Source organism: Bufo bufo, chromosome 1, assembly GCF_905171765.1.
Source record: "Bufo bufo chromosome 1, aBufBuf1.1, whole genome shotgun sequence".
Classification (NCBI taxonomy): Eukaryota; Metazoa; Chordata; class Amphibia; order Anura; family Bufonidae; genus Bufo; species Bufo bufo.
This window is the reverse complement of record NC_053389.1, coordinates 393,099,951-393,116,084: the sequence shown is the minus strand read 5'-3', so window position 1 is coordinate 393,116,084 and position 16,134 is coordinate 393,099,951.

Here is a 16,134-nt window from a genome sequence, read left to right as displayed (position 1 = left end):
ACCTCCCTACAACGCCTGTGCATGCTCCTGATGAGGTGGCGGACGGTCTCCTGAGGGATCTCCTCCCAGACCTGGACTAAAGCATCTGCCAACTCCTGGACAGTCTGTGGTGCAACGTGACGTTGGTGGATAGAGCGAGACATGATGTCCCAGATGCGCTCCATTGGATTCAGGTCTGGGGAACGGGCGGGCCAGTCTATAGCATCAATGCCTTCGTCTTGCAGGAACTGCTGACACACTCCAGCCACATGAGGCCTAGCATTGTCTTGCATTAGGAGGAACCCAGGGCCAACCGCACCAGCATATGGTCTCACAAGGGGTCTGAGGATCTCATCTCAGTACCTAATTGCAGTCAGGCTACCTCTGGCGAGCACATGGAGGGCTGTGCGGCCCTCCAAAGAAATGCCACCCCACACCATTACTGACCCAATGCCAAACCTGTCATGCTGGAGGATGTTGCAGGCAGCAGAACGTTCTCCACGGCATCTCCAGACTCTGTCATGTCTGTCACATGTGCTCAGTGTGAACCTGCTTTCATCTGTGAAGAGCACAGGGCGCCAGTGGCGAATTTGCCAATCTTGGTGTTCTCTGGCAAATGCCAAACAACCTGCACGGTGTTGGGCTGTAAGCACAACCCCCACCTGTGGACGTCGGGCCCTCATATCACCCTCATGGAGTCTGTTTCTGACCGTTTGAGCAGACACATGCACATTTGTGGCCTACTGGAGGTCATTTTGCAGGGCTCTGGCAGTGCTCCTCCTGTTCCTCCTTGCACAAAGGCGGAGGTAGCGGTCCTGCTGCTGGGTTGTTGGCCTCCTCCATGTCTCCTGATGTACTGGCCTGTCTCCTGGTAGCGCCTCCATGCTCTGGACACTACGCTGACAGACACAGCAAACCTTCTTGCCACAGCTCGCATTGATGTGCCATCCTGGATAAGCTGCACTACCTGAGCCACTTGTGTGGGTTGTAGACTCCGTCTCATGCTACCACTAGAGTGAAAGCACCGCCAGCATTCAAAAGTGACCAAAACATCAGCCAGGAAGCATAGGAACTGAGAAGTGTCTGTGGTCACCACCTGCAGAACCACTCCTTTATTGGAGGTGTCTTGCTAATTGCCTATAATTTCCACCTGTTGTCTATCCCATGTGCACAAAAGCATGTAAAATTGATTGTCACTCAGTGTTGCTTCCTAAGTGGACAGTTTGATTTCACAGAAGTGTGATTGACTTGGAGTTACATTGTGTTTAAGTGTTCCCTTTATTTTTTTGAGCAGTGTATATACATACACACACACAAAAAATAAGGAGTTCTAGAGCTGTGTGTGGTTTTGTGAGAGTGATTGCAGGTGGCTGAGTGTGGATTGCAGCAGAGATCATTGAAAGTTAAGTGTTTGTATTCTTGTACTTGCATTTAAAATCGCTTTTTTTTTTTTTTCTCTGCTTAATTAAGGCGAGTGCCCGGGGCAACCAGGTGCTATAAATTGAGCCACTTATACTCTTCAGAGCCTGCTCTTTCTGAGGCTTGCTCTACTAAGTGGCTTCTTATTAAGTGGAGTTAAAAAATAAGGAGTTTAAGAAAAGGAGTTTGGAAACTAAGGTTGGATATAATTTCCTTGTGTATTGTTGGCTTAATTTTACGTGGTCCTTCAACTAAAGCAGACAGGGTCTAAATCTAAATCATTTATACTGTTTTACTTTTTTACTGTTGTAATCCCCATTTAGTATGTGTTGCACAGATTACAACGCAGTCCAGTGCACATCTTGCATGATGTATGCAGTCCTGGAACAGGAGTTCAAGGGTGTATATCTTTGTTCTAGATGTGAGCAAATTACCCATTTGGAATCGCAGATCGAGTCTCTAAATGGGCAAGTTGCAACACTGAGAGGCATTGATAATTTGCAAAAGAGTTTGCTTCTCACCGAGCAAGCACTCTTTGGGGTAGATGAGGGGGAGGGTGACAGAGAGGAGGCTGAGGAAAGTGAGGTAGCTAGCTGGGTAAAAGTTAGAAAGCGGGGTAGAGGGAAGAGTGCCAGGGAGGCTAGCCCTGATCTGACACACCCCAACAAGTTTGCACGTTTGGCAGATGAGGGGGATGTCAGTCCGGGGACGGCACTGCTGCAGCCAGACACTTCCTCTGCCAGTCAGGGGAATGTCAGCTCCAGTAAGCAGGGAACCAGGAGAGCAGGGCAGGCCAGACAGGTGCTGGTAGTGGGAGACTCCATTATTAGGGGAACAGATAGGGAAATCTGTCACAAAGACCGTGATCGCCGAACAGTGTGCTGTCTTCCTGGCGCTAGAGTTCGACACATCGCGGATCGGGTTGACAGATTACTGGGAGGGGCTGGAGACGATCCAGCGGTCATGGTCCATATCGGAACCAATGACAAAGTTAGAGGTAGGTGGAGAGTCCTTAAAAATGATTTCAGGGATTTAGGTCATTTTCCGAAATACTGCCTGTACCACGAGCCACACAAGAAAGGCAATGGGAGATTAGGGAGATTAACAAGTGGCTCAAGAACTGGTGTAGGAAGGAGGGGTTTGGGTTCCTGGAGAACTGGGCCGATTTTTCTATCGGCAACAGGCTCTATCGTAGGGACGGGCTGCACCTCAATGGGGAAGGGGCAGCTGTGCTGGGGAGAAAGATGGCTAGAAGGTTGGAGGAGTGTTTAAACTAGGGACTGGGGGGGGAGGGTAATTACGTTATAGGAGGGGAAGATAGTGCAGATAGAGACCGGGGGCAAGGTAATAAGAATGGGGGAGGAATGGAAGGAGGGACTAGAACAATTCAGAAGGAAAGGTGTAGGGTAAAAAATATACATAAACCTCTCAAATGTATGTATACTAATGCCAGAAGCCTGACTAATAAAACTGGTGAACTGGAATTAGTGATGTGTGAGGAGGACTATAATATAGTGGGAATAACTGAGACATGGCTGGATGATAGCTATGACTGGGCAGTTAATGTACAAGGTTATAGTCTGTTTAGAAAGGATCGTCAAAACCGGAGAGGGGGAGGGGTCTGCCTTTATATAAAGTCCTGTCTAAAGCCCACAGTCCGAGAAGATATAAGTGAGGGACATGAACATGTGGAGTCACTATGGGTAGAGATACATGGAGCTAAAAACAACAATAAATTACTAATAGGAGTTTACTATAAACCACCTAATATACCAGAGTCCACAGAAAATCTACTACTAAACGAGATAGACGAGGCGGCAAATCATAATGAGGTGGTAATTATGGGGGACTTCAACTACCCAGATATAGACTGGGAAACTGAAACTTGTATATCTCATAAGGGGAACAGGTTCGTGGCTATAACCAAAGACAATTACCTCTCCCAACTGGTTCAGGACCCGACTAGAGGGACGGCCATACTGGACTTAGTATTAACCAATAGACCTGACAGAACAACAGACATGCAGGTCGGGGGACACCTGGGAAATAGTGACCATAAAGTAATAACCTTCCAATTATCATTTAAAAGAGCGTTTCTACAGGGAGGAACAAAAATACCAAACTTCAAAAAAGCTAAATTTAGCCAACTAAGAGAGGCCATAGGCCAAACTAACTGGGACAAAGTCCTCACAAATACAGACACAAAAAATGGGATATCTTTAAAAACATCCTAAAAACTCATTGTGAGAGGTACATACCGTATGGTAATAAAAGGTTAAGGAACAAAAAGAAACCAATGTGGATAAACAGAACTGTAAAGAAAGCAATAAATGACAAAAAGAAAGCATATAAAACACTAAAACAGGAGGGTTGCATGGAAGCACTGAAAAACTATAAGGAAAAAAATAGAACATGTAAAAAACAAATAAAAGCGGCCAAACTAGAGACCGAGAGATTAATTGCCAAAGAGAGTAAAACTAACCCTAAAATGTTCTTCAATTATATAAATGTTAAAAAGTATAAAGCTGAAGGTGTTGGCCCTTTAAAGAGTAATGAGGGGGGAGTCGCAGAGAGCGACGAGGAGAACGCAAAGCTGTTAAATATTTTTCTCTCCAATGTATTCACTGAGGAAAATAAATTGTCAGATGACATGCAGAATGCAAAAATAAATTCCCCATTAAAAGTGTCCTGTCTGACCCAGGAAGAAGTACATCAGCGGCTTAAAAAGATTAAAATAGACAAATCGCCAGGACCGGATGGCATACACCCCCGTATCCTAAAGGAATTAAGTAATGTCATAGCCAGACCCTTATTTCTGATATTTGCAGACTCTATACTGACAGGGAATGTCCCACAGGATTGGCGCGTGGCATATGTGGTGCCAATATTCAAAAAGGGGCCAAAAACAGAGCCTGGAAACTATAGGCCGGTAAGTTTAACATCTGTTGTGGGTAAACTGTTTGAAGGTTTTCTGAGAGATGCTATATTAGAGCATCTCAACGGAAATAAGCAAATAACGCCATATCAGCATGGCTTCGTGAGGGATCGGTCATGTCAGACTAATTTAATCAGTTTCTATGAGGAGGTAAGTTCTAGACTTGACAGCGGCGAATCAATAGATGTCGTATAGCTGGACTTCTCCAAAGCATTTGACACTGTACCGCATAAAAGGTTAGTATATAAAATGAGAATGCTCGGACTGGGAGAAAACATTTGTATGTGGGTAAGTAACTGGCTGAGTGATAGAAAACAGAGGGTGGTTATTAACGGTACACACTCAGATTGGGTCACTGTCACTAGCGGAGTACCTCAGGGGTCAGTATTGGGCCCTATTCTCTTCAATATATTTATTAATGATCTTGTAGAAGGCTTGCATAGTAAAGTATCAATTTTCGCAGATGACACTAAACTGTGTAAAGTAATTTACACTGATGAGGACAGTATACTACTACAGAGGGATCTGGATAGATTGGAGGCTTGGGCAGATAAGTGGCAGATGAGGTTTAACACTGATAAATGTAAGGTTATGCACATGGGAAGGAAAAATGCAAGTCACCCGTACATACTAAATGGTAAAACACTCGGTAACACTGACATGGAAAAGGATCTAGGAATTTTAATAAACAGCAAACTAAGCAGCAAAAACCAGTGTCAGGCAGCTGCTGCCAAGGCCAACAAGATAATGGGTTGCATCAAAAGGGGCATAGATGCCCGTGATGAGAACATAGTCCTACCACTTTACAAATCGCTAGTCAGACCACACATGGAGTACTGTGTACAGTTCTGGGCTCCTGTAAACAAGGCAGACATAGCAGAGCTAGAGAGGGTTCAGAGGAGGGCAACTAAAGTAATAACTGGAATGGGGCAACTACAGTACCCTGAAAGATTATCAAAATTAGGGTTATTCACTTTAGAAAAAAGACGACTGAGGGGAGATCTAATTAATATGTATAAATATATCAGGGGTCAGTACAGAGATCTATCCCATCAGTTATTTATCCCCAGGACTGTAACTGTGACGAGGGGACATCCTCTGCGTCTGGAGGAAAGAAGGTTTGTACACAAACATAGAAGAGGATTCTTTACGGTAAGAGCAGTGAGACTATGGAACTCTCTGCCTGAGGAGGTGGTGATGGTGAGTACAATAAAGGAATTCAAGAGGGGCCTGGATGTATTTCTGGAGTGTAATAATATTACAGGCTATAGCTACTAGAGAGGGGTCGTTGATCCAGGGAGTTATTCTGATTGCATGATTGGAGTCGGGAAGGAATTTTTTATTCCCCTAAAGTGGAGAAAATTGGCTTCTACCTCACAGGGTTTTTTGCCTTCCTCTGGATCAACTTGCAGGATAACAGGCCGAACTGGATGGACAAATGTCTTTTTTCGGCCTTATGTACTATGTTACTATGTTACTATGTTACACACACACACACACACATACATACATATACATATACACACACATATACACACAGTGGATATAAAAAGTCTACACACCCCTGTTAAAATGTCAGGTTTCTGTGATGGAAAAATAATGAGACAAAGAAAATTATTTCAGAACTTTTTCCACCTTTAATGTAACCTATAAACTGTACCACTCAATTGAAAAACAAACTGAAATCTTTTAGGTGGAGGGAAGAAAAATAAATAAATAAATTAAAATAAAATAAATGTGGTTGCGTCAGTGTGCACACCCTCTTATAACTGGGGATGCAGCTGTGTTCAGAATTAAGCAATCACAATCAAAATGTTAAATAGGAGTCAGCATACACCTGCCATCATTTAAAGTGCCTCGGATTAACCCCAAATAAAGTTCAGCTGCTCTAGTTGGTCTTTCCTGAAATTTTTAGTCGCATCCCACAGCAAAAGCCATGGTCCACAGAGAGCTTCCAAAGCATCAGAGGGATCTCATTGTTAAAAGGTATCAGTCAGGAGAAGGGTACAAAAGAATTTTCAAGGCATTAGATACACCATGGAACACAGTGAAGACAGTCATCATCAAGTTGAGAAAATATGGCACAACAGTGACATTACCAAGAACTGGACGTCCCTCCAAAATTGATGAAAAGACGAGAAGAAAACTGGTCTGGGAGGCTACCAAGAGGCCTACAGCAACATTAAAGGAGCTGCAGGAATATATCATATGTTTATAGTAGGTGTCTATAGGATAGACCCACTATAAAGTATTCTCAGTGGTCTCAAATATCTGTTTATTATTAACCGAGTATGCCTTATACTTATTATAAGATTTAACTTTTATTCTTATTTAAAATAATGATGAGACGGCTGAGTTTAGTGAAACTGCTGCGCTATTTAGATTAGAGAGAGAGAAGAGGGACCAATTAAATAGTATTGGTTTAGAGTGATGTACCTGTCTAAAAGGCCTATTGCATATAAGGGGAGAGCCTAGTTCGTTTTACTAGAAGTCCCTATGCCTTTACCCTACTTGACCTAATCTAGTCAGGGTGATAGCCTTAGTGGCTGTAGTCGGAGTCGGGGCACTCGTCTTTAAAAAGACGACCCCCAGCCTCAGGAACCTCGGGCCTGTACTAAAAGTCCCTATGCTCTTACCTCTCTGCGGTTGATTTCCTTTTTCATCCGACGCGTTTCGCCAGGTATGGCTCTTCAGGGAATAAAGAGGATGTTCAGGTGCTGAAGGCAGTGGCTCTCACCTGTATCGATCATGCGGCAGTGGCGGCGTTGTAAAGCTGTGCGTCTCTTTTTGTGCGCCTCGCTCCTCCCCTGCATGGAATTGACCAGTCAGCTGGTGTGGGCCAGACGCACTGTTGACACTCCCCCCCTGTATAGTCACCTGTCTCCTTCCCAGCGGAGACATGCGCAGACAAGTTCCGCTTCTTCCGTCGGGCGGCCTGGCTATGCTCGGCTATAGTACGGAAGTGACGTAGTGTTTGGGAGTGGTTAGTTGTCATGGGGATCTTATACCGCGTCCCCGGCCGGCTTTCTGTGTGGCAAGGTTGCTATTACCTGAAAGGTATTGACAGTTCGGTTAAGTTTGTTAAAAATTAGCCAAATCTCCTCTAACTGGGCATCAGTTATAGAGTCCTGTCTTTTCTTCAGTGTTATATTACATTTTTAAGGTTTTTAGTTGTCATGTTGATACTGAAGACGAGTTTTTAAAGACGAGTGCCCCGACTACAGCCACTAAGGCTATCACCCTGACTAGATTAGGTCAAGTAGGGTAAAGGCATAGGGACTTCTAGTAAAACTAACTAGGCTCTCCCCTTATATGCAATAGGCCTTTTAGACAGGTACATCACTCTAAACCAATACTATTTAATTGGTCCCTCTTCTCTCTCTCTCTAATCTAAATAGCTCAGCAGTTTCACTAAACTCAGCCGTCTCATCATTATTTTAAATGATAAGAATAAAAGTTAAATCTTATAATAAGTATAATAAGGCATACTCGGTTAATAATAAACAGATATTTGAGACCACTGAGAATACTTTATAGTGGGTCTATCCTATAGACACCTACTATAAACATATGATATAGTTCCAATTAATACAAAACGCTAATGGCAGGCTTTCTGTCAGCAAGCCCTAACCTGGAAGTCTGGGCTACAGAGGCTTAGAAGTGTCTTCTGATTACATTCAAACCAATTCAATCACTAGTATAAAAAACGTATTTAAAGACCTGACAGGGGCATATAAAGACCTGATCGTATCCTGGTGGGAAATACAATCCCTGGACCACTATCTAAAGGAAAAAATTGTCCCAAAAGGCCTTAGAATCAATCTAACCCCGGCAGACAGACTAAGGAGTACAAACCTGATCAAAAAGTGGGAAGAAGAAGCCACAGCCAGTTTCCACAGATTCATGCGCTTACTACTAGAAGAACGACTGAACCTTGAGTGCAAGCAGAAAAAAGTGGATAACCTCAGGGAGCAGGCACTTTAGATTCAAAGACGAGGCTCAATTCTCATTGAAGGAGGAACAGTTACAGAATACGATTGAGAGGTTTCACTATACGTTCAGGGAACGCAAACACCAACAGTACGTACGAGACTCCACAGAATTCAAAGAGAATAGAGCCTCTTTGTAAATAAAATACAACAAAAAGAATCAGCAAGTGAAATCTCCTCCTCAGAGGCAGAGGGATCTGAAACCGAACAGGTTAGAACAAAAGGAGGCAGGGGACTGAAATATAGAGGAAAAGGAGGCAGGGGGAGACCGAGAACAGCATATAGAAATACCTATAACGAAGGATATTCAACATGCAACACTCAAGGACCTACACCCACCTCCTCATCATCAGCTGGATCATCAACTTTTTTGGCCCAGGCCCCCACACAAATGCCTTACCATTTAAGGCTTCTTTCACACTAGCGTTCGGAGCGGATCCGTCTGATGTTTCATCAGACGGATCCGCTCCTATAATGCAGACGTTCGCATCCGTTCAGAACGGATCCGTCTGCATTATAACTTAGCAAATTTTCTAAGTCTGAAAGTAGCCTGAGTGGATCCGTTCAGACTTTACATTGAAAGTCAATGGGGGACGGATCCGCTTGAAGATTGAGCCATATGGTGTCATCTTCAAGCGGATCCGTCCCGATTGACTTCCATTATAAGTCTGGACGGATCCGCTCGCCTCCGCACGGCCAGGCGGACACCCGAACGCTGCAAGCAGCGTTCAGGTGTCCGCTCACTGAGCGGAGCGGAGGCTGAGCGCTGGCAGGCGGATGCATTCTCAGTGGATCCGCCTCCATTGAGAATGCATCAGGGCTGGACGGCTGCGTTCAGGACCGCTCGTGAGCCCCTTCAAACGGAGCTCATGAGCGGACACCTGAACGCAGGTGTGAAAGTAGCCTAAGGAACAAAGTGTAGGGGGGCACACAGAATATATCAATTCATGCAGTAAAATGCAAATCATCAACTTGTCTTCATACAACCTATCCCCTAGTGATATATCTCTGTTGAGTAAAGGACTGTCATTTGTCCCCACAGTCCAATATGATACGTTTGAGAGGAGCAAGGACCTAGCACTGTTTACACGCAAACTGCTCTGGTACAAACACTTCCGCCTGCAGGATCGTAAAAAATATGAAGAGCTAAACATGAATCCCAGGGAACTTGAGGCCACACTGACCCTTGTTGGTTTAATGGAGGAGGGGGAGAGAGATAGAGCAGAGGGTCCTTTTACAGAACTCAAACTAAAAAGTACCCAAATGCCACCACCCCTACCAGACTCCAGTATATCGATATTCCATAAACTAGTATTCAGGGACCTGGAACTAATTAAAACAACTAAGGAAATCTCAAACTTGAGGAAGGAAGAATACCAAGCCCTAAAGAAAAAGACTGGAACCTAACAATAAAACCCTCAGACAAGGGAGGCAACCTGGTCATAATGGATCAAGGTGCATACAAATCTATGTGTCTAGATATCCTGAAAGACAGGGAAACTTATGAAAATTTTACTAAAAGACCCTGGCCCTACATTTGCCCTAGAACTTCGGCAAATTTTACTTAAGGGACTAAATGACAAGCTAACTGACCAGTCAGAACTAGATTTCCTCCTGCCAAAATACCCGGTCCTAGCCACTTTCTACTCCACACCAAAGATCAATAAAGGGACGATACCACTAAAAGGACGCCCAATAGTATCAGGTGTGGGTAGTCTAGGACAGAACGTAGGTATCTACATTGACAAAATCATCAAACTCTTCGTGGAGACACTACCGTCGTACATACGTGACACCGCTGACCTGACCTCCTATTGAGACTCAGTGGTGTAAGTATGGACGATCAAACCATGTTGGTGTCGATAGACGTCGAGGCCTTATACAGCTCGATTAAACATGACTTCGGAATGAAGGCAGTAGAAAGCTACCTGAGTATGAGGGACATCAGACAATCTCGACACAATCAGTTCATACTTGACCTACTGAACTTCAGCCTCACTAGGAACTATTTTGTCTTTAATGACCACTTTTACCACCAGCTCAGGGGCACCGCGATGGGCAGTTCCTGTGCGCCGTCGTACGCAAATCTGCTCCTGGGCTGGTGGGAAGCCAATATTATTGGCTCAGAGGAGATGGAAAAGTGGCAAGACAGAATAGTTCTATGGCGGAGGTTCATTGATGATGTCTTTGTAATGTGGCGAGGGACGGTAGAGGACTTTGGGGAATTCATGGAGACAATAAATGACAATACTATGGGCTCATTGAAAGAGGCCCTAATAACAACATTGTTACCTCTGTGTACCGTAAAAAGACAGCAACAAATAGTCTACTCCGTTGGGAAAGTGCCCATCCCTATGCCCTACGGAAAGGTATACCAAAGGGTCAGTACCTTAGACTCCGACGCAACTGCTCCACTTTCAAAAAATTTAAAAGTGAGGCAAAGGATCTAAAGTACAGATTCAGAGACAGAGGATACCCGGATGGTATACTTCGAGTGGCCTATGAGGCAGCTGCCTCAGAGAATAGGGATGGGTTACTCATTCCAAAGAAAAAAAGGACAGACTATACAGCTCCCTCTAAGACTACGCGCATCATAGGGACTTTTGACAATGCCCACCAACAAGTTAGGCAGATTTTAACTAAATATTGGGATATACAAAAAACTGATCCTGATCTGGAGTATATAATAGGTCCATACCCAGCAATAACTTATAGGAAGGGTAGAAGCCTGAAAGACAGATTGGTCAACAGCCACTACCTACCCCCTACAAATCCTGGTAACTGGCTATCCAGGAAACCCACAGGTACCTTTTAAATGTGGTAGGTGCTTGGCCTGTAGCCAGATAAAGAAAACAAAAACATTCACGTGCTCACATACGGGGAGAGAATACACCAATTGTGATTACGTGAACTGTCTAACCATGGGGGTAGTGTATCTGGCACAGTGCTCCTGTCCCATAGACTATGTAGGGAAGACAAAGAGAATTTAGGAGACTCATCAAAGATCACTATAATGATGTTCAAAATAAAAAGGATACATCAGTGGCACAGCACATCAACCAATGCCATGGTGGTATTACGGCATGCCTTCAGTTTATAGGTATCCAACATGTCCCTAAACCCAGGAGGGGGAGCGACTGGGATAAACTAATCCTGAAGGCAGAAGCCAGATGGATCTATAGACTGAAGTCAGTTACACCAAATGGCCTCAATGAATACCTCTCCTACAAACCTTTCCTATAAATATACAATATACATACAGAGGGCAATTTTAAAATGGCCCTCTACAAAGTATATAGGTATCAAAATGATAAATAACAATGAACCTATGTATCTATACACTAAATCATCACTAAAAGTGAAACATGACTGCAATAACGAGAGTGTCAATATCAACATGACAGAAACTAAAAACCTTAAAAATGTAATATAACACTGAAGAAAAGACAGGACTCTATAACTGATGCCCAGTTAGAGGAGATTTGGCTAATTTTTAACAAACTTAACCGAACTGTCAATACCTTTCAGGTAATAGCAACCTTGCCACACAGAAAGCCGGCCGGGGACGCGGTATAAGATCCCCATGACAACTAACCACTCCCAAACACTACGTCACTTCAGTACTATAGCAGAGCATAGCCAGGCCGCCCGACGGAAGAAGCGGAACTTGTCTGCGCATGTCTCCGCTGGGGAGGAGACAGGTGACTATACAGGGGGGGAGTGTCAACAGTGCGTCTGGCCCACACCAGCTGACTGGTCAATTCAATGCAGGGGAGGAGCGAGGTGCACAAAAAGAGATGCACAGCTTTACAACGCCGCCACTGCCGCATGATCGATACAGGGGAGAGCCACTGCCTTCAGCACCTGAACATACTCTTTATTCCCTGAAGAGCCATACCTGGCGAAACGCGTCGGGTGAAAAAGGAAATCAACCGCAGAGAGGTAAGAGCATAGGGACTTTTAGTACAGGCCCGAGGTTCCTGAGACTGGGGGTCGTCTTTTTAAAGACGAGTGCCCCGACTACAGCCACTAAGGCTATCACCCTGACTAGATTAGGTCAAGTAGGGTAAAGGCTCTCCCCTTATATGCAATAGGCCTTTTAGACAGGTACATCACTCTAAACCAGTACTATTTAATTGGTCCCTCTTCTCTCTCTCTAATCTAAATAGCGCAGCAGTTTCACTAAACTCAGCCGTCTCATCATTATTTTAAATGATAAGAATAAAAGTTAAATCTTATAATAAGTATAATAAGGCATACTCAGTTAATAATAAACAGGAGCTGCAGGAATATCTGTCAAGTACTGTCTGTGTGGTACATGTGACAACAATCTCCCGTATTCTTCATATGTCTGGGCTATGGGGTAGACTGGCAAGACAAAAGCCTTTTCTCACGAAGAAAAACATCCAAGCCAGGCTACATACTGCAAAAACACATCTGAAGTCTCCCAAAAGCATGCGGGAAAAGGTGTTATGGTCTGATGAAACCAAGGTTTAACTTTTTGGCCATAACGCCAAAAGATATATGTTTGGGGCAAAAACAACACTGCACATCACCAAAAGAACACCATACCCACAGTTAAGCATGGTGGTGGCTGCATCATGCTTTGGGGCTGTTTTTCTTCAGCTGGAACTGGGGCCTTAGTTAAGCTAGAGCAGGGATTATGAACAGTTCCAAATACCAGTCAATATTGGCACAAAACCTTCCGGCTTCTGCTAGAAAGCTGAACATGAAGAGGAACTTCATCTTTCAGCATGACAACGACCAAAAGCATACATGCAAATGAACAAAGGAATGGCTTCAACAGAAGAAGATTAAAGTTTTGGAATGGCCCAGCCAGAGCCCAGACCTGAATCAGATTGAAAATCTATGGGGTGATCTGAAGAGGGCTGTGCACAGGAGATGCCCTCGCAATCTGACAGATTTGGAGTGTTTTTGCAAAGAAGAGTGGGCAAATCTTGCCAAGTCAAAATGTGCCATGCTAATAGACTCATACCCCAAAAGGGTGTGCACACTTATGTAACCATATTATTTTATTTTTATATATTTTTTCCCTCTACCTAAAAGATTTCAGTTTGTTTTTCAATTGAGTTGTACAGTTTATAGGTCACATTAAAAAGGTGGAAAAAGTTCTGAAATGATTTATCTTTGTCTAATTTTTTTTACATCACAGAAACCTGACATTTTAACAGGGGTGTGTAGACTTTTTAGATCCACTGTACCTTCTTCCACAAATACTGCTCTTCTCTACGGACTTAGGCAGAGGGTCATTTAGAACAGCGGTCCCAAAACGCTGGGCCGCGGCCCAGGACCGGGCCCTGGAAGGTTGTTTACCGGGCCGCGTCAATCAGGGCCGTTTTTAACGTGGTACTAATGAAGTGCTTCCATTATGGAAGCGTTTCATTAGTACCGGAGGACCAGGAAGCAGTGAAGGATCTGTACTCTGTGCTTGATAAAGACTCACTGGAGTCAAAACGTTGCATGCTGGGTGAGAAATAAACACAGAAACTACATTGAGAAGTTGGAGTGCTACGTTTTTTTTCTTCAATTTTTGTACTTTGGGGACCCAAGGTCAGGATCCGACAACACTGGCACTGCCACTGAATAGACTTATTGAGAACATCTGAACAGGTAGTGCTGTCCTACTTTTTACTTTAAAGGATCTGCACTCACCGCTTCCTGGTCCTTGGCTCGACTGTGCAGGGCTGTGCACAGTGTGAGGGCGCACGGTGACCTCACACTATGTGCGATACACAGCTGACAGCAGGATGAAGAGGATCGCGATGGTGAGGAGCGGTGGCGTCCAGGAGCAGGAGAGGTAAGCGTTTTTTTTTTTTTGTTAGTTTTTTTACTTTGTTTGCGCTGATGGCTGGCTGAAGGTTGGGGGGGTTGATCTGAGGCATTGGGGGTCTGATCTGAGGTTTGATTAACATTGGGGTCTGATTGCTGGTCTGACCTGAGGTGTAATGGAAAATATTTTTTTCTTATTGTTCTCCTCTAAAAACTATGGGCCGTCTTATGGGCCGGTGCATCTTATAGGGCGAAAAATACGGTACAGTGAAGCAGAGACCAGTGCAGCAGAGACCCTAGTCAGTTTATATAGGGTTATTTTAATATGCGCCTTGTGTCTTGTTATGCACGTGAATCAGTCAGCGCCGACCAGCACCCCCTTAGCCCCTCCCCAGAAACTGGTCCTTGGTGCAAAAAAGGTTGGGGACCACTGATTTAGAAAATTACAGGCAGAGGAAGAGGCAGACCGTTCCGCAGGGATGGTAGTGGTCGGGCAGGTGCACCAGACCGGAGCCTAAGTGGGAAGTTGGAGAAGGCGCGTGCGATAACTTCAAAAGGCGCACCAGAGTTGGTTGAGTGGCTCACTCAGCCTTCCACTTCTGCATCCTCCTCGCTCTCTGCTGTGTGCTTCCCCCAAAGACACAACCACCACCACCACAGCCCCTCTACTCGAGTCAGAGGAATTATTTTCCCATCCATTCCCTGACCTTATCGATGCACAGCCATTCTTGGCATCGGATGAGAAAGAGAAGGTAGCAACGGCCGCCACCCAGCGGTCTGACGACAGTACCAAGATCGGCCCAAGGAGGGTGGTCCCCGCTGTTGCTGCCTACTTAGAGATCTCTAATGTCACTGGTGGTGAAGGTGACGATGATGACGTGTCGATGGAAGTCATGTGGGTGCCCACAAGAGAGGAAGAGGAGGGGAGTTCAGAGGGAGAGACGGAGCAGCAGATAGGGATTAGAAGGAGGAGAAGCAGGCAGAACTCGCAGTGCACAGGAGGCAAAAAGCTGACTGCAAATGTATCTGGAGCTATCCATCCACCATGCACGGTCACATCTTGCGCTCCCAGGATGCATGGCACATGGCTCCACAGTGTGGGCTTTTTTTAAAGTGTCAGTTGTTGATAATAGTGTTGCCAAAATAAAAAGGGATATGGTAGGTATAACTGGGTCCCTTAAACAAATTGAAAAATCTACACGAGCAATAAAAAAAAAAAAAAAATATTAAAAAAAAGAAAAAAATCACCCTGATTGGTCTCCCCCTAATTCAAATTATCTTTGGGTCCAGGAGTGGGTAAAAATGAGGAAATCACCAAGGGAGACAGAATTCTTGCCTGACAATGATCCTAAGTTGGTCATCAGCCCGGAGGCATCCCTTGATGGTGGGAATCCTCAGTCCCCGTACCTGCCCTGGAAAACCCCTAATATGCCCTGAAACATATAAAGGAGCCAGTTACTCCGACGCGTTTCCCCCAAGATTTGGTTTCATCAGGGGGTACATACAAGGTAAATGAAGGGCTAATAAAGAGGGAGGTGGGGACTGTCCCACCCCCCCCCACTTTTCCAAACCTGTGGAGGACAGGAAACAGATAACGCCAGAAGATGGGGCTGGTTCATGTAACGATTTATTGTGTGCACATGTGATAGCAAGACTGGATGACAAGGTTCCTCACGTGTCCATGTGCAGATACGTCCAGCCCCACTGGAGGTGCCGAGATAAATCGGCCCCAATAGTGTTGTCATCTGCAGCCTGTGCTGTCAACGCATAAGTTGCGGTAAGCCCAACACTCACCTAGGGATGACCGCCTTAAGAAGGCACCTGGCCTCCCATCACCGAGCCCAGTGGGAGCAACACAGTCAGAACCCACAAAGCCACACTCCTGGCGCTCCACGTCCTGCCTCTTCTCTTCTCATTTGTCCTCCACTCCACCTTCCACCATGCTGTCGTCGCGTTCATCTGGCACAAGGCAGGCTTCCATGGACCAAATGTTCGAACGTAAAAAATTATGCCGGATTACCC